The sequence below is a fragment of the Echinops telfairi genome, unplaced genomic scaffold (genome assembly GCF_000313985.2).
Source record: "Echinops telfairi isolate 266 unplaced genomic scaffold, ASM31398v2 ScPeMD7_23;HRSCAF=83, whole genome shotgun sequence".
Lineage (NCBI taxonomy): Eukaryota > Metazoa > Chordata > Mammalia > Afrosoricida > Tenrecidae > Echinops > Echinops telfairi.
In genome coordinates this window covers 45,872,356-45,894,949 of record NW_022103920.1, presented here as the reverse complement: position 1 = coordinate 45,894,949, position 22,594 = coordinate 45,872,356, and the positions used below count along the sequence as shown (strand labels likewise).

The 22,594-nt window shown below is 37.8% G+C and overlaps 1 pseudogene; it reads left to right on the top strand.

The window, feature by feature from the left end:
- Window positions 1-22,594, top strand: part of LOC101640888 — a 102,038-nt pseudogene that overhangs the window by 5,748 nt on the left and 73,696 nt on the right.

Here is a 22,594-nt window from a genome sequence, read left to right as displayed (position 1 = left end):
ATGCTCACAGAAACAGTCAAGAAATCAAAAGACACACTGTATTGGATAAATCTGCTGCACAAGACCTCTTTAAAGGGTTGAAGATCAAGAATGTCATTTTCAGGACTAAGGTGTTCCTGACCTAAGCCATAGTATTTTTAATTACTTCATATACTTGTGAAAGTTGGACATTGAATACAGAAGACTCAAGAAGAATCAAGGCATTTGAATTATGTTCAGGTGATGAATATTAAAAGTACTATTGACTTCCAAAAGAACAAACAAATCTGTGCTAGAAGAAGTACAGCCAGAAGGATCTTCAGAAATGAGGCTAGCAAGACTTCATGGACATCGTACTTGGTAAAGTGTAAGGGTAGCGAAAAAGAGAGAGACCCTCACTGAGCTAGACTGAGAAATAACAACCATCTTGAGGCTAGTGGATTGGGCAGTGTTCCCTTCTGTCCTACGTTGAGCTTCCCTGACTGACTGACTGACTGACTGAATTTAACAATAACTATGTAACAATTTCTTGTGTTCATTCATGCCACACATATACAGATACAAATTAAGTCTGCTGATAAGTCTTTTCAGCATCGTTAAAGAGTTATACAAAAGACAAAGTTTAAAATAATTATTCCAATAAAGGATGTCTTTAAGATGCTCCAATTTTTTCTATCTGGCTAAAAGTCTAATAGATTAATTTATAAAGTCGTTAAAAACTTTGAGTGTCAAATAAAGAGCTTGTGTTAGTCCGGGTGGACTAGAGAAACAAATCCATAGGCACTCATATGTGTATAACAGAGATTTTTATATCAAAGAGTAATTGTACATTAAGAAAACATCCCAGCCCAATCCAGATCAAGTCCATAAATTCGATATTAGCTCATATATCTGATACCAATCTATAAAGTCCTCTTCAGATTCATGCAACACATGTAATGACACCAAATGCAGGAAGATCACAGGCTAGTGGGTTGGAATGCTCTCAGTGCCGGAAGGGGTCTCCATGTAGTTCCTTCAGCTGTGAAACTCTGATTGCCTCAGGGTAGCTTCATGTGACTTCTCAGAAATGTCTCAAAGGGAGAGAGAGTGTGTGTGTGTGTGTCCTGTCTCCAGAAGGAAATACTGGAGTTCCCAAAATCCTCAGGAGGCCATGCCCACACAGACGCTTCATTGACAGACTAAACCCCACCCCTACATTCTTAATCCTCAAATTGACACCAGATTATGTAACTACCACAGAGCTCAACATTTATTAGTAAGAGAATAACCTCATATGAAGTTCTCCTTATTGCAGCATCTAAGGTTCCCCTGGACATATCTAACACTTCACTGCACACGCTACAAAACATAAAAAACTTTGTGAGAACAAATAAGATTTATTCATTTCTGGGAAGGAGCCCTGGGCAGCGATCCACAAAGTCAACATTTTGAAACCACTAGCCTTCTCGGAGGGAGAAAGACTGGGCTGTCTACTATCGTAAACCATCTCAGAGACTCCCAGGGGCAGTTAGTTCTACCCTGCTCTGTAGGGTCACGATGAGTTACATTCACTGGATGGCAGTTTGTTTTTTAGTTTTTTATTAATTTCTGGTGATTCTTTACATCACGTTACACTACAGCTCTTCATGACTATATTTATTTGATAGATCAACTATTTGCCTCAAAGCAAAATATTTAGCAAAATATTCATGATCCTAATGTAACTCTGTACAGGGGTCATACTTAAAGACAAATCCTTCTGCTTCTCATCCTCAGGGAGAAAGTACCTCCCCTGATTGCTTTGTGAGTTCAGCGGGACATGCTGAACCATTGACACATGAAGGGCTTGCAACTGGCCTCAGGCCAATCAGAACCATAGACAAAGACACAAGTTGATGGCTTTTAATTGTTCCTGGTTTTAGAATGTTATATAAACAGAAAGTGCTCCTGACATCTTCAGGAACATGCATTAAAAATGGCCCATTAAAAATGGCCTTTGCTCTCCAACATTCTAGGGGCTTTCTTGCTCCTTTCTGCTGTCTAGGTATCAAAGTTTCAGATGCACCAGCATGATTCCCAGTTGCAGGAAGTCAAGGGTAATGCTTTAGCTGATATGAATGAAAAGCAGACTACATCACAATTCACTTGTAACATCTTCCACCATGAGCAGAATGAAGAGGGTATAAAGTAAGTATGCCTTTTGAAATCACCAAATTATAATGCTAATTTTCAAAGACATCAGGGCATATTAAGTTAAAGCAAGGTAAACTGAGTTCATGTATCTTTAATTTCTGTTTCTACAAATTTCTGACTTCTTCATAACTTTCTAAACACTTTAGTCTGAGGAAAGGGTGAACAACTGGGTATAGAATGAATGTGGCCAGGACCATTTTACGCATTGATTGATGGGCCTGAGTAATAAGCCCATTTTTTGTGTTGGTTTTCATGGTCTCCTGTTTGCAAATGACATGATCTATCTAGCTAGCTAACATAGAGCTCCATTCCCCTTCTGATAGCATGGCCCTAAGAGAACCTCTGCGGCCAATGCCATCTTTGCCATGGTTGCCCATCAGACATATATCACATGAACTAATGATTGACAAACATTAGAAATAATCCCATAATCTAGCATGATGAGACTGAAACTCCTGAATCCAAGAAGGAGCAATAGACAAGAAAAAGCTATATTTTAACAAAGATTTTTCCCTATGGGAAGGGCCTGATACCAAACATGTCCCCAAAGGTCCAAGTATTCTTTGTTGATCATATTTCATGAGTAGAGACATTTGTTTAGAAATATGATCATGAGCATAGTTGAAAAATATTTGGGGGACACTTTTGGAAGTTGCAGGTCACAAAGGCAATGGTCAATGTGCTCAGAATTTGAAACAAGTAAAGCTTATTAGCCCTCACCTACAAAGTATCCCTTGCCAACTTTTCTTACTGAGAAATTAGATTTTATTGAGTTAACACCTACCAATGACTATAAATTTATTTTAGTTATTATTTATAGGTATTAACATTGGATTAACATTGTTATTGCCATAAATCTATGGCTGCTGTTTTAACTAAAAAGTTTAAATTATTATTCTCATGTGTGGAGTTTTAGACAACCTATGTAGCAACATTTTATGAGCCAAGTAAACACCACTAGAATTTTCCTCATTTTTAGAGAATCCATTTCCCTTATTATCCCCAGTGTTCTGGGCTTTTAGAAAGAACGAATGGAATTATAAAACTTCAGTTGGCACCACTCACACAATACTTGGATTAACTTGGCTGCAAGCACTCCCATTATTTTTGACAAATTTAAGAATTATTCTTTTGGGCCCTCATGAATTAACGCTTCTGATGTTTTAAAAGATGAGCCATGAATTTACCATATCCGTTGCCTTTTGATGACAAAACTCTAATGCAGAAAAATTAAAACATTGTCAATATTGATTCACTATGCTAAAGAGCAGGCTAATTTTTTTGAGAAGACTTCAAACATTAAGTCACTGAAGGGTCTCTTGTCTGACCCCTCTGACCTAGGGGTTATGTGCAGTGGGAAAAGTGCAGAATTGCCTTAAACCTCTATGGAAGGGAACTTACTTGATCTTGCTCATTAATCCATGTGCTGCAAATTTTCAAGGATTAAAGCTCAGATCCATATGTTCATTTTGAAGAAAACTCCAATTCCTGAATGCCTCGTGGAACCTGCTGAAAGACTTAAGTGTAAATTTAAGTGTTGCAAGGATGAAGAATAAGCCCACATCTAGGTGGATGACGTCTTTCTAAAGCTTAAAGACCTGACTTGAAATGCCTGTGCAAGTTGAAATAACATTTAAATGATTTTGGTCTAGAAAACTGCTGTCTTGAAAATTTCTATATCTCATTAGATAAGACTTCTGAAATAAGTAGTTAAATGAAACCTTTAACCCTTTTTAATTTTTCCTAGTTACTCAGAATCATGCTCTTCAGTTATAGGTATTTCTATGATTTTGATGCTTTGAAATATTATTTTAGTTATTGTTATTCAAATTATTTCAATTTAATTTTTCAAATTTAATGATTTAACTTATCTGTGGTACCATCTTTTGATAGTCATTTTGAATGTATAACTTGTAAGGGGCCCAGCTGGTACTGTGGTATTGGGCTGCTAACCTCAAAGTTGGTAATTCAATTATCCGGAGGGGAGAGATAAGGCTGCCTGCTCTCATAAAGATTGACAATCTTGGGAACACTACCCAGGGTCACTATGAGTTCAAATAGACTCAATGGCAATGAGTATAGACATTTTAGAATTAGTAGCTCTTTCTTTAATTCCTTTGGCTTTTGAAGTAGCTTTTGATTTGTAAACTTGAATGCCCATACTGGTAAAATGGTGAACATAGACCTCTTTATATACATACTACTTTTAGAGAATAGTATATTCCTTATGATCCACCTAAGTTTAGAATTCATATAGCTTTCTTGTTTCAAGTTTGTATGCATTTTTAAAATTACTTCCACCTTTCATGTTTTATTAATCCTGTGCTACTACTTCCTATCAAAGATTAAGACACACAAATTTTGAAATAACTTTATATATTTTTTGTTATTAGCATTTTCATTATATTTATTCTTTTTTGGGTAGTTGCTTTCTTATTATCTTATGCCCTTTGTGAATGGAGTTTATATTTAGCAATCATTTGTTAATATTGTTGTTGTTGTTAAGTGTTATTGGGTCTGATTTGTAGGGCCCTATAGACAACAGAAACACACACTGCCTGGTCCTGCGCTGTCCTCGCCAACATTCTTATGTGTAAGCCCCATGTTGCACTTACTGTGTCAATCCATCTCAGTAAGGATCTTCTATTTTTTTCCAGACCCTCTGCTCTACCAAATACAATGTTCTTCTCCAGAGACCATTCCCCAAGGATCACATATTCAAGGTACGTGGGACCAAGTCTCTCCACCCTCACTTTTAAGGAGTTTTCTTGTTGTACTTATTCCAATACAGATTTCTTCTTTCTTCTGGCAGTCTATAGTATATTTAATATTCTTATCCATCACTATAATTTAAACATAAATTATACTGTAGTCTTCCTTACTCATTGTTGAGCAATCACATGAATATGAAGCAACTGAAATTATCATAGTTGGTATATTTCTTCTGGCCTGTGTTACTCTGCTATGATGCCATCATTAAACATTCTATTTATACTACTGCTCTTTTAGCCTTCATGAACTCCTAGAATAAAACTTCATTTGTTGGACAAGCTCAAGCTGTCACTAGAGCAACAACGTCGCCAATTGCTGGATATTCCAGATGGTCCTTGGGATGTTCCCTGAAACTTAGAACCAGTGTTAGCTCTTGCATGTGATTATTTCCATGAGCCCCTTACAAGGATCAACAAAGTGGTTTTTCTTAAGAAGGCGATTTGTGAAAGTCTATGGCACCCCTCTAACCATACAATGGAAACCATGGATTCTCTGTTTTCCTTGAAACCAGACTGAAGTTGAGGCTATGGATAAATTCATCTGGATAAGGGGCATCTGACATATGAAAAAGTATCTTAAATAATTCCCATGACTACCATGGTAGGTCTGGAAACTTTATGACTCAAGAACTTCGGTCACAAAAAAAGAGAAGCTGCTTGGTGGAGCCCAATGTCCATGGTTTGTACAATATCTCCTCACCCCTGGTACAAAACTCTGGAATCCATTTAAGAAAGGGCAAATCCCCACCTATTATAATTATCTAACATACCTGGCTTGAACAAGTCAATCAAGCCATCCAATTTTCTCATAATTATTCTGGGAAGAAAATGCTCGCGCTCCATTTGGTTATAGTTTCTTAAGTGGCAGAGAAGGGTACTCTAAAGAAAAGAAAACCTTCTTGTCATTCAGATGTTATTCTTCCATTCTGCTTTTCTAAGATGGCTGGGGGATGGTGGGTCAATGCACCCTTGACAACATTGAAGTCCCTTAGAGATCCTTAGATACATTGGCCTTCATTGCCATTCAGCACTGGACTGGAACATATGGCTAGAAAAACTGGGCAGAACGATGAAGTTTAGGTTATAGATATAAAACCATAAAATATAGTGAGATTAACATTTGCAATAGCTAGTATGAAGTTAAAATTGTTTTAAATTTAGATCACAGTATTAGAAACCTGTCAAACATGATGGAATAAATCAGTAATGATATTTGTTTATGCCATGACTGTCCATGAAAAGTCTCGAAATGAGTTAGCAAAGATGATCACGGACACTACTATTGCTTTAGACTACATTGTTCTCAAGGAAGACAGCATCTGCATCATTCCCAATATCTTTTGCTCTGCCTGGATAAATATCTCTGAGGAAGCTGAACATGACATAGATAAAATCCACCTGGTTACATGTATCCAAATAGAATATTGAAACAGTTTTCACAATTTTTTCAGCTAGTTGCCTAATGGAATGTTTTTGTAGTTAGGTGCCATTGGGCCACTTCCGACTCATAGTGACCCCACATCCAATAGCAAACATCCTACCTGGTCTTTGGGTAGTCTATAGTACTTTAAATATTCTTTGCCAGCACCACAATTCACTGCATTGATTCTTCTTCCTCCTTCTTTATCCATTGTCCAAGTTTCACATCCATGTGGGGCAATAAAAATGCCACGATTGAGTCAGGCACTCCATAGTCCACAAAGTAACATCCTTTCAGCACTTCGAAGAGCTCTTGTATGGCATATTTATTTAATGCACGGCATCACTTGATTTCCTGACTTCTGCTTCCATGAACATTGATTCTGGTTAAAAGCGAGTTAAAATCCTTGGCAAATTCAATCTTTTCTCCCTCTATCATGATGTCACCTGTGGGTTAAGTTGGGAAGATTTTGGTCTTCTTTACAGTGAGCTGCAATCTATACTATCCTTAGCTGACCTCAGCAAGTGCTTCAAGACCTCCTTTCAGCAAGCCAGATTGTGTCAACTGTATATTGTAGATTATTAATAAACCTCTCCCTAAACCTGATGGTGCATTATTCTTCATATAATCCATCTTCTCTGGTGATTTGTTAAGCATACAGACTGCATAAGTGTGATGAGAAGATACAACTTTGACTCACACCTTTCTTGCTTTCAAATCCTGCAGTATTCCCTTGCTCTGTTAACACAAGTGCCTCTTGATCCATGGACAGGTTCTGCATGAGTTAAACGATGTGTTTTAGAATTCCTATTCTTCTCAAGGCTATCCATAGTTTCTGATGGTGCACACAGTTGAATACCTTTCCATAGCCAATAGAGCACAAGCAGACATCTTGCTGGTATTCTCTGTTTTCAGTTAAGATCCATCTGTCATCAGCAATGTAGACTCCTGCATATGATTTATTTTGCTTAATGGAATTAGATCTCAGTGGTCACAGTCATTAAAATGATAATTGAATTTTATATGAAGAATACCATTAATGCCAGAGAAACAGCCTGCTTCCCATGCAGACATTGGTATATGTGGAAGTTGTATTCATTCCCAACACATTTCGGAAGAACTCAAAATTTTTCATTTGAAATGGTTAGTAGATATCGAAGGACGTCACCCTCCCATTCATCCTTGAGAAAGACAGTAATCACATGGTAAAGCAAAATGAAGCCATCCTATTGCCAGAAACACCTTGCAGAAGTGGAATGAATCCTTTGTGGGTGACATGAGAACACCTTAGCCTGCAGATAAGAATCCCCTTAATGCAAGGCAACTATATGTAGTGGTGCCTCCGTCCCAGGGCATTGGGTATCGTACATACTTGCTGGTTCCAGCAGCCCCGACAGAGCCACTCCCATGCAAAATAAACTAGAATGTTCAATGTACTCTTGATCAAGAGGAGGAAATTATATGAGAGAGAATTTCTTGAACTTTTTACCAAAATAAAATGACTGAACTAAATATATATCTATGCTACATTCAGCACAATTGAAACCAAAGTTAACACTGTCCAATCATTAGACTAATTACATGGCTAGCAACTATGAGTAACTAGGGAGATATTTTCTCTCAGGTCAAGCTGAAAGAATATCGATAGATGTCTTCCTTGACTTTGTCTACCACATGGCCTCAAGGAATCTCTCCTCCTTGATAAAGATGTAGAAACCACATCTCCAGGAAAGACCTTGGCATCATCCGTATCTGAGTTTTCCTGGTATCCAGTACAAGAGAGACTTCAGTTGAGCAAATTAAGCAAGGTTTCAAGTGAATGAGCTATTTCTAAGAGAAGAATGTCCTGTAACGTCTTAGCCCTGCTTGATGTTGACCTAAGTTGTAACCTCCAAACTGGGTAACTTTTGTTCTTTGTTGGGTTTATAAATATGTGCTTATGCTTCCTCTAGTTTGTATTCACCAGTTTCACATTGGTCAAACTCAGGCTCAGAATCCAAATAGATTATTTAAGCTGAGTAAATCCTCCGAGTTTTATTTTAAGGTTTGAGTTTTCTCACTGATTAGACTTGCTAAGTCTATGAGTTGGGCTGCCAACCCCAAGGTCAGCAGTGTGTGTGTGTGTATACATATATCCACATGTGTGTACATACTTATATATGTATATATCTTTGTAATTGTATAGATCAAGAAATTGGCTTTTGTGGCTGTAAAATTGGACAAGTTTCAAGTCCTAGGTCATATTTCAAGCTGGAGTCTTGTCTTGACCCACTTGCTGCAGGGATTGATGAATCCAAGATATGAAACCCAGAAAGTCGGCTGCTGGTTGTGGAGTCCAATGAGTCTAAAGTCAACAAATAAAATGGTAGGCTGCTGGCCCACAGGCTGTGGGGCTAATGAGTCCCAGAGTCAGCAGACTATATAGCAAATTGATGACACAACGCTTATGAACCAGAAGAAAGAAAATTATGAGCCAGATGTAGGATCCAGATTCAATAAAAAGCAAAAGGGTTTTGCCAGAACTCCCATGTAACGAGGGGTTACCACCCCTAAAACAGAATTTTTTTTCAAAGTTTTGTATTTCTTTTTTTTTTCACAAAACAACCTTATCACCTCCAAAGTACTCTCCATTATCCTTAAAACATTTGTCAAATCTGCAATTCCATTCTTTGAAACATGTTTCAAACTCATCTGTTCAGATGGCTGACCACCTTAGTCAGGTTTTTTTCTTTGCCTTTTCTACATCATCAAATCGCTGCAACAAAAAGAAGTCTCACAGAGTGAAGTCAGGTGAATACGGTGGATGGGGCGAGAGAAATGCTGTTTTTTGCCAAAAACTGTTGCACTGAGACCGCTGCTTCAGCAGGTAGGTGCATTGTCGTGGTGGCAAAACCAGTCATTCCTTTGCTACAAATCAGGCCTTTTTTGTGGCACACTGTTGCGTAATCTCTTCAGAACCTCTAAATAGAAAGCTTGATTAACAGTCTGACCCGGTCAGACCTTGTGGAACAAACTAAAAATGTTCTAGGACAATGACCATGTGTTAGCAAGCAGCATGTTAGGTTCAGCATATAATATGGGGGGAAAACCTGGGGACAAAACTTTCTGTATCCTAATGCCGCGACCCTTTAATACAGTTCCTCATGTTGTGGTGAACCCCCAACCATAAAATTATTTTCATTGCTACTTCATCACTGCCTTAGAGGCAAGCATGATGGGACTTTTAGTGAACGATGAGACATTTTCTTACCTACTTTAGGCATGTTGTCAGGAGAGACCAGTCCCTGGAGAAGGATATCATGTGGGTAAAGTAACAGAGCAGCTGAAAAGAGGAATCTCTTTGGATGGAGTGACACGGTGGCTGCATCGACGGGCTCAAGCACAGGAGCCATTGTGAATACAGCACACTTCTGGGCATGTTTTGTGCTGCTGTACATAGGGAGGCTATGAGTTGAACAAACTCTAAGAGACTTAAAGACATAGCATGCCATCCGGGAGCCTGAAGGTTTTATTATCATGTAGAGGTAAATGTTATTTTTGTGACCTTACATCTTGAGTAAAACCCAGTCTGATTGTGTAGGAGACATATCAGAGTTCAGTGTTAGGACATTTTTCTGAAGTTAATGATACTTGAAAAAATATGAATAGACATATAGTTTCAACATGAAGTAACCTTCGGAGTGGGTAACCACCGCTCTCAAAGGAAAACTGTTTTGTCATGTTCAAGCTGCCAAGAGGAATCAAAGTGATTATGCCCTCCAAGCAATGCTGAATACTGCTTTGCAAACCGAATGACAAAAGACTCAGGAAACAATCGAGGCTAGATTAATTGCTGGACAATTGCCATCACTGCTTTATAAGCTTTATCCTTCCAGCCAGTGTAACTGACTGCTTACCCCTCAAATAAATTCTGATCATTCATCCCTGTGGAAATGCAATAGGTTACTGAGTTTCAACGCTCTAATTTCTGTGACTTTGTTAAGCTTGCATAAGTCTTAGATGAATGGTTACAGAACTCTTGGGACTATTTTAATAGAAAAGCTCAGCAGAATTGAAGAAATCATTATTAAATATCAAACTGATATAGATTTAAGTGGACCACTGGTGGGATGTGACCAAAGTGATTATGGTGTGATAGATCAGAAGATTTTATTTTGGACTAGATTGAAAATCCTGGTTTCCGAACCCACATTATTTTCTCTTCCCAAAATTTATTCTTTCCTCCTCTGTGCAGTGCTTATGTATCAGGTGAAACTGTTCCCATCCCGCATTCTGAGAAAAACCTGGCCATTGAGTGGATTCTCATGCATACTGACTCTACAGAGCAGAGTAGAGCTACACCTTTTAGTCTCTGACACTTTAAATCTGCACACATATAAATAGCTTCATATTTCTCCTGTGGAGCAGCTGGTGATTTTGAACAGCTGACCTTTCAGTCAGCAGCCCAGTAAGTAACCCTCTGTGCCACCAGTTCTCAGAGTGGGCTGACTTTCAGTGTCTGCCTATTGACTGACTAGGGAAATTGGGCTGAAGGAATCGCATGTGCAATGCCCCATGGCTGTGCGGCCCATTGGAGACCAGGAAAACTTGTGAAGACAGTGTTTAAGACAATGTGCTCACAAGGTGACCTTTCACGGGCTCAGCTAGGCACATGTGGACACTTTGAGGCCTGGACTTCAGAAATATGAAAAACGTGGAAGACAGAGACACTACGATTCAACGATTTCTCGGGGACACACATGCCCGTGTTTGAGCCAACCGTAGGATCCTGGTGGATAGCACCACCTTGAATCAGATTTTTGTGGTACTTTAGGAAATCACAATTTCTACTTTGTAAAACTGGTTTTTTTAATTATTTGATTTTTATTGTTAAGATTAAGTTATGGTCAATTCGTAAGGCCTGCCTAGCCACAATTCCTTATAGGATATTATTCTGGACTTCATACAGTGGTGGCTGTAGTCACATTTTTTAGGGCATTCTCTACTAAGGAATGGGAAGAGGATGGGATTAAGACTTGACTTTAGGAGGGAGGGTGTGAATTGGACCACACTCCTTATTTCCTTGAGGACATCTATAAGGGGCTACTTATGAACCAAGACACACTTTGATTCCTTGTTGATAGCTTTCAGATTCCACCTCAGGACCAGGCATGAACCAATCCACACTTGTATTTCTTGGATATATAATGGTGCTGCCATACAATGCCATATATTCATTATATCTCCGGAAAAGCCAAATCTCTATTCTCCTGACTGAGCTTTGGTACAAGCAAGAAGACCCTCTATAGCTTTGGGACAGTTTTGGCTTCTGGCTCCGGACCCTGCATTTGACTTGCTTACACCTGAATCTTGGATTTCAGACTCAACAGCATCCACCACAATGTGAGATATATCCTCAAAGTTTTGAGTTTCTGTGGTACATTGCAGTGAATTACAGAACACAGGGAACTGGAGAAATATATTCAAGGGAGCAGTGGGGACAAAATGGAGCAAAGTAGAATTTGGGAAGAACTGGGCATTTGTGACACCTTGAATCTCCTCCTCCTTAGAACTAGTCTGGCATTAATTCTTACAAAGGAAATTATTGCCCCAAAGATATACAGCAGTAGAGACAGCAATTCAACAATCTCTTTGTGTACAGCCCAGTGACACTGATTACATTGTCCGAGTCGTCGAAACATCCTCACCCCCCTTTGCTGAGCTGTTTCTCTCTTATTGATATAAACTCACTGCTCCAGAAGTTTCCCATAGTGTGTCCCATGTTGTTCCTGTTACTTTGATCATATACAGATACATTTTTTAAAACGTGATGCTCCAAGGTAGACATTTAAAAAAAAAACTAAGCTAAATTATTATTTGATTTCAATAAGAATTCAGGGGAGAATTCTGGATTTAAGTCTAAAGATCACTATGACACAGCAATTTCAGGGGTTTATCCAGCTCCTATGACTCCAGAAACTCAAGTCTTTGAGGAATTGAAATTCTTTTATGTTTCACCTGCTCCTTTTGATTAAGTTTCTTCTGTGGAATTTCGGGTGGAGATCCTCAGTAATGGTAGGCAGACCCCACTCATTACTCATTTATTTATTCTGGCCTCGTGGCGGGGAAAGCAGTTGCTCATGGAGGCCAACAGAGAGTTATTGCTTCTCCTCCCACTCCGGTCCTCCTCTGTTAATCCAAATATGTAGAGACTAGTTGTTAGATACTCCATTTCACCTTATTTTCTAACTATATTTAGTTTATTTTATTAAAAATATATAGTGGAGGGATGCCAGAAATGTTATTTTTAATTAAAATGTTTAAAAGTTCCTTTTTTTTCCAAATCTTGAATTTTTCACATATAATTTCTCTCTTAAAGCCCCTTTTGAAAATATTATTCTCCTTGGCATATTGATAGAATATCTAACCATATTTGTATTATTCTGGGTTGACTGGCTGCCTCAAAAACCCACAGACATGTATGGGTATTGGTAGAAATTTGGTCTCTGTTGCGTATTTCTTATTTTATTTATAAAAAGGGATTTATGATACATGCTGTTCTCTGGCTATGTTGTGCAATAGGTGTTTGAATACAACCTTTCTTTTAATTTTTATCATGTTTTGGATGAGATAGAGAGAGATTGGAATATTTGGAAACTTCATTAACCTAAGGAGTCCAATCTGCATAACTTTTTAACATTTTTAAAACCTTCAGGACCACATGCTAACTCAGTGACAGGAGAAATATTCGTTCTGGCATATTTTCCTGTAGCAGTGGAATATGCCATTCATATTTATTTCTTCTTACTTTTACTGCTTTATTGAGCTGAATCAGAAAATGTTAAAATTGAAACTGCTTTCTTAATAGTTTCCTTTCTATCACTGCCCATTCAGGCCTGGACTACTATATTGACTCCCTGTATTTAATTTTAGGTTCTACCATTAGTTTTCCTAAAATGCACTCTCAGATTCTACACTGGATCTTTCCTATGGGAACACTTTGACAGCTCTATTTCTTTATGTAAATTATCCATTAATTGACCAAAAGATAACAACTCAGTGTGCCAGTCGGAAGCCACCTTGTAGACCAACCTCTCATCCAGATCATTTTAAACATGAATGCCCGTCATGATTCCCATACTGGCTTCTCCTAGCTTTCTCCTAACTTCTCTTAGAAAAGTAGCTCCGTAAATGCCCCACACCTGCTACTTCAGGCTACATACCCTACTTGCCTCTTGTTCTACAGAGGCTCCCTAGCTTTGAAGCTCAAACAAAAGTGATGTTAAATGTCCTAGGCCTCTCTTTGAATACCTTAAAATGGGTTTAGATCAGTGGTTCTCAACTTGTGGGTCGCGGCCCCTTTAATAGTTTCGCATGTTGTGAATCCCCAACCATAAAATTATTTTTGTTGCTACTTCATAGCTGTAATTTTGCTACTGTTATGAATTGGACGATCCTCATGAAAGGGTCGTTTGACCCCCAAAGATTGATGTAATTCTGTTTGGATGAATGTTAAGGGGTTGGAAATATCACAGTATTAAACATTGTATTAACAACTCTCATTTATGGTCTATCCCACCAAATAACTTACAAAACTATCCAAGTATTATCTATTCTCATTATTCAAGGGAGGTCTCCTCAAAAGTGCTTTCAGCTATTTCAAAGGCCGTCTTGTTTCATTTCCTGTTATCACACTCCTAGAATTGCTAAAGTTTGGATCATGAGGTCTTTCCATTTTTATTCTCTTAAAATGATAGTGTATTCACTCATTTTTCCTAGCCCCACCCTTTTTAAACAATCTGAGCTAGCCAATTCAATAGAAATATTTATCCTAAAAAACTCCCCATTTCCCAGAATGTCTTCCATTATAATCAATTTTACTTCTCTCATAACACCTGTATTAACTATAAATAATGTTTATAAAATCAATCTCATCTCTGCCTGAGAAATACTCAGTTCTAGCAAAAAATTGTATGAGATTTTAATATTTCCTTCATAGCATTATCAAAATCCCACATTTTTGCATCTCAAGCCAAGATTACTTACCTAATATATTTTAAGGGTCAAGAGATCTGTTTAGTTGTTCATTGATTAAAGATATACATCTCATGCATGGTTAACCTGTGGTCTCTACTTCTGAAATTTACAATGATGGTCAAGATTTATGTACAGAGTTCAGTTAAACGAGTATAATGAGTAACAGGCAAGGTTAACTCTAGGAATTTGAGGACAACCCTCATGAATCAAAGAAGTTCATTGAACTACATTCACTCCTTAGCCTTGGATATTATTTAAAGCATGATAAAGAAAAATAGGCTTCTGATAAAATGTAATATTAAAAAAGTAGTGTGGAATTTTAATTCTTTTCTGAATTCCCCAGCCTCTTGTCCTGGCTAGTTTAAAAAGTGGGGGCAATGTTCCCTTGACTCCGAAAATGACTCTGAAAATGAGCCTACTGCATGAAGCTCTCGTTGGTGAAACTATTTCTGGCTTTATCGTGACTCCTAAATGCTCAGTGTAGAGGTTTAAAGTCCCTTGAGAAAGCAAGCTCCTTTTTTAAAGTATCTTAATCCTTAATCCTTACTAATTCTGTTGCAAACTAGAAGTCTCAGAAAAGTCTGTTTGTTTTTAATCTCTATTTTGTTTTACCTACTAAGTGAAGTTAGTCTCTCATCTGAATACCAGAAAAATCTTGCTTAGTACTCCAGAGAGATACACCTCTCTTGTTAAAATTTGTGTCTATTCAAACTAGCTTGTCTGACTGCATTCAAGAAAGACTCGGGGTCATCAGATGTACTTTGGTCTCTCCATCTCATTCTTCGGTCTTTCCTTATGCTGTAGGATACGTGTTACACTGCTAAGTGCAAGGTCAATGATTCCAGCCCACAAGCTGCTCCTCACAAAGCTATCTGCTCCCATGAAGATGGGCAGCATCAGAAACCCTAATTAGGAACTCTGTGAGGCAGGATCAACTTGCTGCCAGTAGATTTTGGAACCTACAAAAACATAAGGGATTTTTAGTCATTGTTGTTTCCATAGCACCTAAAACAGTGATTGACATATTAGACGTTCTGTGAATGAACAGTCAAAGCATTAATCATTCACTGTCTCACCAAAATGAGAACCAATATGTCCCTTCATGAATTAATTATGATTGAATAAATAGTCTTTATTGTAAGTACAGTTCTTTGGTGAAAGCTGAGCTATGTAGGAAGAGTGACCTGTGAGCTAGATAATGACTGTCAGTCACCAGCGCAACCAGCAGGTGACTTCCTTCTTCCTCCACAGGAAAAGTTCATGAATGCAGTAGGGTACGCCACCAGACACAACTGCAGTTCATGACAGGTAATGGAACAGAAGTCTTTACTTCTCTATTTAACTGGACAAACACACAAAAAACAGAGGCTGGGAATTAGTATGCTAACTCTTGTCCGATACATTTTATACTTTCAAATAGACTAGTCACATGCAGTTATTTGGTGGGTGAGACCATAAGTGAGAGTTGCTAGTACAATGTTTAATGCTGTGATATTTCCAACCCCTTAAAATTCATCCAAACTGAATTACATCAATATGGTTAAACAGATTTTAAAAATAGTTTTATCGATATATATTTAATATATTACCCAATTCAATAGCTTAGAATTTTTATAACAAAGTTATAGCACTATTTCCTCTGTTTAAAAAAATCATTTCTTAATATGAAGCAAGGTTATAAACAGTTTTGTAAATAGATGCTGGATCAGGTAACTATGGTAATTTTTACATGGTTAGTATAGGAACTACAGAGATAGGTGGAAATTTTAACTTTGGCATAAAGTTTCTTAACACCAGCAGCAATAACAACAGTTATACACAAGTCCAAAAAAACATAAGCATTCGTATTTTCCTCATGCTTTTCTCATCATTGAGACTATGCAAAGAAATGGATTTTTAAAAGAATATAATATTTTGGTATTACAACATAAATTTCTAAGCCCAAACATCTGTGTTCTTTTTTTAAATAATATTCTATCGGCATATCTTACTTATTCCAATATATCCATTCACATGTAGTTCTCATGTTCAGTCCCATCGGGTGGGGTAATACAATCATCAGTGTTATCAACTGCCCCCACCCCCACCCACCCACCCCTCACGTCCCATACCCTCAGGAAATCATTACTTCTGTCACTGGCTCTGAGGGGTCATCTATCTTGACTACCATGTACCATGTGCAATCTTAAATATACAAATAAACAAATGCAAATCTAACATATCAATGAGGCACAACACATAAAAACCTTACTAGTCATCTTGGGAAATCTTACAGGACTAGAGGCTACTTATCTGGTTCATCAGTGGCGGACCGCACATTAGATTCATCATCTGTTCAGTGTGGTCCTTCTGAGAGGGACTGTTCAATTGTCTTGCATCTCTGTTCTTGATGTAAGGAAAAATAACAGGCAAAAATACCATAATCATTAAAGGAAAACATATCATTTTAAATCTGCATATAATCATATAACTAAAGGTTCAGTTTTTAGTTATGAAAGTGAAATAAAAATGATGTGCTCAGTACTACACCTCCTGTTACTGGAAGGATGACAACCCTCCTTGCCCTAAGTGTGTGAGCCTCCTTATGGCTTCACCTTCCCTCTGTCGCTTCCACTGTGTCCTGTAGGATGTCCTGCTCCAAACCTGGCGATAGTGATTTCCCTAAAGTGCCTCATTGTTTCAGTAGTAAATATTATTGAAATAACAAAATACAAAGGGTAGAGGAGTTATTGTTCCTGGTATTATCCTAAATTCTATGACTTTTCAGAGTGGACCCAGAAAATGATTCATACTGATCAACTTCCAAATCAAAATCAGAATTATTTTATTTACTTCAACTCACATTCATTTATTTTCATCTATGCTGAAAATCTTGATTCCAAACTATACTACCATACTACCATTCTGATTTATTTGATTTACCTGACATTACACAAAAGATAGGTTCAGAATAGCTATACCAATATTGTCTCAGTAGCCATTATAATAATTACAGAAATAAATTTGTGAATTTTGTAGCTGTTCTTTTCTTCCTGTTAGATTACAGCCCCACCAGGGATGCACAGAAACATTGAAATGTTTTAGACTAAAAAATAAAGCTCTCTGTGATTTTCATATTTATGATTATGTGTTTGATGTTGCTGATGACTTGGGGAATTTATTGTTAAAATTTAATTTATTTTTATAACCCAGTAAAATGCTTATATGTGCCCTCAAAACTAATAATCAATGTAATCTTCTTTCTAACCTTATATCCTCCCAATTGTCTTCTTTGCACAGAACACCATTAGAAAATGTACTTTATCCTAGTGCATCGAAATGTCCGTGTCTACATTGTCAGGTCCTGTTGTTAGGCGCCCTTATGTTGGCTCCACCCAGGGAAGCGGTGCCCGGCTCTGTTCCACCCTCACAATTGTTGCTGTTTGAGCCCATGGCTGTAAACACCATGTCAGTTCATCTACTCCTCTTATACCAAGATGATGTCCGTTTCCAGGAACAAGGCTCTCCTAATAACATGGCCAAAGTATGTCTGACAAACTCTTGCCATCACAGATTTTCTAAGGGGCTTTCTGGCTGTACTTCTTCCAAGATTTATTATTGAAGAAAAATGGTAGCCCAAGCACTTTCAATATTCTTAGCCAAAGTTATTATTTAAATTCATCAATTCTTTTGCAGTCAATTATTATTCATTGTCCAACTTGCACAGGCATATGAGGAGATTAAAAATACCATGGCTTACATAAGGAATACCTTAGATCTCTTGTTCTTCAACATTTTAAAGAAGTTTTGTTCAACACATTTGTCCTATGAAATATATCTCTTTTTTTCTTGACTGCTGCTTCCATGAACTTTAATTTTTGATCCAAGAAAAATTAAATCCTTGACAAATGCTTGTTGTTATCTACTGGCCCAGCTGTGAAGGTTTTGATTTCTTCACACTGAGTTGCAATCCATACTGAAGGCTTCAGACTCTGATTTTCAGCAGCAAATACTTTAAACCCTTCTAGCTTTAAGTAAGGAAGGTTGTTCCATCTGCATATTAAAAAGCCTTATTAAAAAGTCTTCCTCCAGTCCCAATGTTGAATTTTTCGTCATATAGTCCAACTTACTGGTTTACTTGCTCAACATACAGATGGAATAATGATAGTGAAAAGATACAATCCAACACAAACATTTTCTGATTTTAAACCATGAAGATTTCCTTTGTTCCAATGGAATAATTGCCCTTTGTCCATATATAGGTTCCATATATGAGGGGGCACCCCCCAAAAAATGGAATTTTGCTGGGCAGAGCTGAGCTTTTGTCATATGCATATTCCCTGGTAGGTGAGCATCTAGCAACTCACTGTGAGTTCTTGCACCCAGCAGCGTCCCCTGGGAAGGTTCTCTCTGGTCATAGTGAAATTTTTCGTAAAAGTGGATTTATTCAAATCTCATTTTTTTGTGAGGGCTGATATAAGAGAATAGCATGCAGCTGTGAAATTTTGATTCCTACTCGAGAAATATGCTTCAGTAACTTGTGATATTGAACACAGCTTACAAGGACAGCGCTATGGGAAAACTCAAGTGTATGAGTGGTTTTCTCGTTTCAAAAAAGGTGAAATGTCAATTGTTGACAAACCTCATTCTGGACTTCTGTCAACTTCCTGAATGGACGAAAATGTCAGTTCATAGTGCATTTGGAGTTCGTTCCACTTGGTCGGACTGTTAACCAAGCTTTCTATCTAGAGGTTCTGAAAGGATTGTATAACCACGTGCAACAAAAAAGGCCTGACAATGCACCTGCTCATGCAGCCATCTCAGTGTGCCAGTTTTTGGCACAAAAACAGCATGCCTCTCTTGCCCCATGCACCCTACTTACCTGACCTCACTCTGTGTGACTTCTGTTTCTGAAAATGAAGAGGGACATGAAAGGACAGTAATTTCATGGCATAGAAGAGGTGAAGAAGAAAAAAATGAGGGAGGTGCTGTCAGCCATCCAAACTGATGAGTTTGAAAAATGTTTCCAAGAATTGCAGATTTAAGTGTAATGGAGAGTACTTCGAAGGTAATAAGGTTTTTTTTGTTTTTTTTTAAAAAACAACTAAACTAAATACATAGTTTTGAAAAAAAATCTGGTTTGGGGCGCAGTGTCTCCTTGTAGATATGTCAGGATTACAACTATTACATTTTTCCTTCCTTCATTTATTTCATTAAATCTGACATGACTAGGTAATAATTTTTCCTCTTTAACACTAGTCCTTATCCTTATTACTAGCCATAGTATTTGCCTGAGTTTTTTCCTTTAGTAGATTCATTGGAAAGGGCTTATTTATGAAAACATTTTTCCTGATTTGTTCCATGCCCTAATGCATAGTTTACAGCCTTTAATCATGAGCCTCAATTTGGCTAACAATGAAACTTTTGTCTACATGATGTTTTTTCAATATCTTGAGCATATAGCTCTATTATTTTGGCATAATGTGTAGATGAAGGTTATATTTTCTTACCATTAATAGGTGATTGTGTAATTTTACTTAGTGGCCCAGAGTCTCTTTGTCTGGAAACACCATAGTTAGAACATTTTTCTGACTGATTTGCGGGCTTATTTTCCCAGACACACAGTATTTCTCTCAATGCGCACTTTCAAAATGCTTAAAAATGATGTTTACATGAATTATACTTTCTAATATTTTCCATTCCATTCTTTGACTATTTTTGATATATATCGCTTTCTATCATATTCCTATTATAACTTTCTTCATACTTTTATACTTATAAATGTCCATCAATCTTTTGATAATATAATTTCTAAGAACTTTTCTGAATTAAACTTGTTTTCTTTGCTACACTATTCTAGTTTTTGTGTCAGATGTTGAAGCAAACCTCAATATTTCTCTTTGTATTTATTCTGTGGGGAAAAATATCACTTCCTCCTTCACTGAATACTAATAGTCCTTGAACCACCTAAGAGAATCCTCTCAGAAAAGGCAAAGTTAAGAGGAGTATAATATCTCTCTGTTAACTGTTTTGGCGGCGTCCGAACTAGGCAGCCCTGTTTGGACTAAGCTGGAGCAGATCCGGACCCTGCATGTCCTTCCCTGCACATCCCAAAGGTCAGCAGCAGATGGCGCCAGATAAGATAACCGCCAGATAAGCTAACCAGTGAAACCAGATGTTCCAAATTCGAAGAAAACCTCAAGGAGTCCACCAGCAATTCTCTGTGTTTCCAGACCCCATATGCCTATTGCCATAACTGCCATACATTCCTCGCCACCGCTTTAAAATCCTCGCCCCCGGCTGCTGAGCATGACTTCCCTGACCTGTTGGCCTAGGTCAGGGAACCTTGTCTAGGAGCTCCCCCACCCCTAATAAAGCTATTTCTGTTTCTGCTCTCCCTAGTCCTGTCAGTTATGTCTGCCTTCCTCCCTGTACCTCAGTTTCCCTTTACATTAACTTTCATATTTCTGATGATTATGTTTTAGATTTATGCTTTAAAAGATATAAAACATTGAAAGATATAAATAAAGTTGATATTAATAAATTAGAAATATTTGATCAAATGCTGTTTTAAGACATGCAATATTGTCCCTACTATAGCTATTGGAGCAATTTAAAATATATATAAATTAAATTGTTGATTTCTTAATTCCAAAAAGTTTTAATGTTTTACCAAATCAACTGATAGAATATATTTCTTACAGAAGTCAAATAGATTTTTCCTCACAAATGAAATAATGTGTGAATTGTATTTGTCTAGCTTACCTCAGTAATCTTGCCCTGGTGTGGGGTACCAGCCCCCACAATGGAATGGGTGCAAGGGGCAGTTGTGTAATTGAGGGGTAAAATTACAGAGACTTCAGATAAAATAAAGCACGCCAGTGCTCACCTCTGGGATAGCCATGATCTCAGCAGCCAGATCTGCACAGAGAGAGAAAATACATTTTCAATTATGGCTTATATACACTTATGGGACATGCAAGCCCCCACTAATTACATCATAACAGGGAAGGGGTAATACCGTAGGCATAGGTGCAATAGGAGGGGGATGAGCTAGGGGTGTATCCACAATAGGTAGGGGAGGCACTAGGGGTATCCATGTGACAAGATGGGCAGATTCTAAAGTCAAGATGGCAGTCTAACCTTGATCCTCCTTGAGTTGGCTTGATCTGGTCTTTGGGCTCTCCTTCAGGGGAACAATCCACTATCCTTATCAGCAGGGACTGGGCCCACCTAGCTTGGGACAGACTATAGAATCTGATTGCTCTAGATAGCTGATAACCCTAGGGGAGGTAACTTTTAAGCAGTTGACTGCCAAGTGTATAGCCAATGACCATGTATTAGGTTTGGCATATAATATGGTATAATATGGGGGGACAACCTGGGGACTAAACGTTCTGGACCCCACACCTGGTTTTCACTTTCAGTGACTGATGATACAACGGGATACGCAGTGCCCAGTGTACAGTAGAACTTAGTCACTGGGCATGTGTGCTTGCTCTGGTCTTTCTTCTTCCTCCTCTCTCTTTTCTTGCTTCATTCTTTCCCCACATCCTTCCTCCTTTGAATGTCATTGGTTCAATCTTAAAACCCAAATACTATAAAAATCTTTATTATTTCAGATATGATTTGAGGTGTCTGCAATCCTGAAAATGTGACTTCAGTAAATACTTTACAGCTTTCTTCAAATTCAGTTTCAAAGAGAAGTGCTCACATCCTTGAACTAACCAAACACATTTTTTTAATTAAACATTTTATTAGGGGCTCATACAACTCTTATCACAATCCATACACACATCAATTGTGTAAAGTGCATTTGTACATCATTCTCAAAACATTTTCTCTCCACTTAAACCCCCAGCATTAGGTCCTCATTTTTCCCCTCCCTCCCCACTCCCCCCTCCCTCATGAGCCCTTGATAGTTTATAAATTGGTATTTTGTCATATCTTGCCCTGTCCGATGTCTCCCTTCACCCACTTTTCGGTTGTCTGTCCCCCAGGGAGGAGGTCACATATAGTTCCTTGTAATCGGTTCCCTCTTTCCTATCCATTCTCTCTCTACCCTCCCTGTATCACCACTCACCAAACATATTTTAAAGTTATAGTAGTATAAAAATATTCAGGAGAAATTTTACATCAAAGCACAAGCAATCATAATGTAATATAGAAATGTACGAGGAGTGAATGTACAGGACATCTTAAAAGTGCAGTAAGTTAGTCAACCATTAGAAATCAGACAAAGTAAAATTTCAAA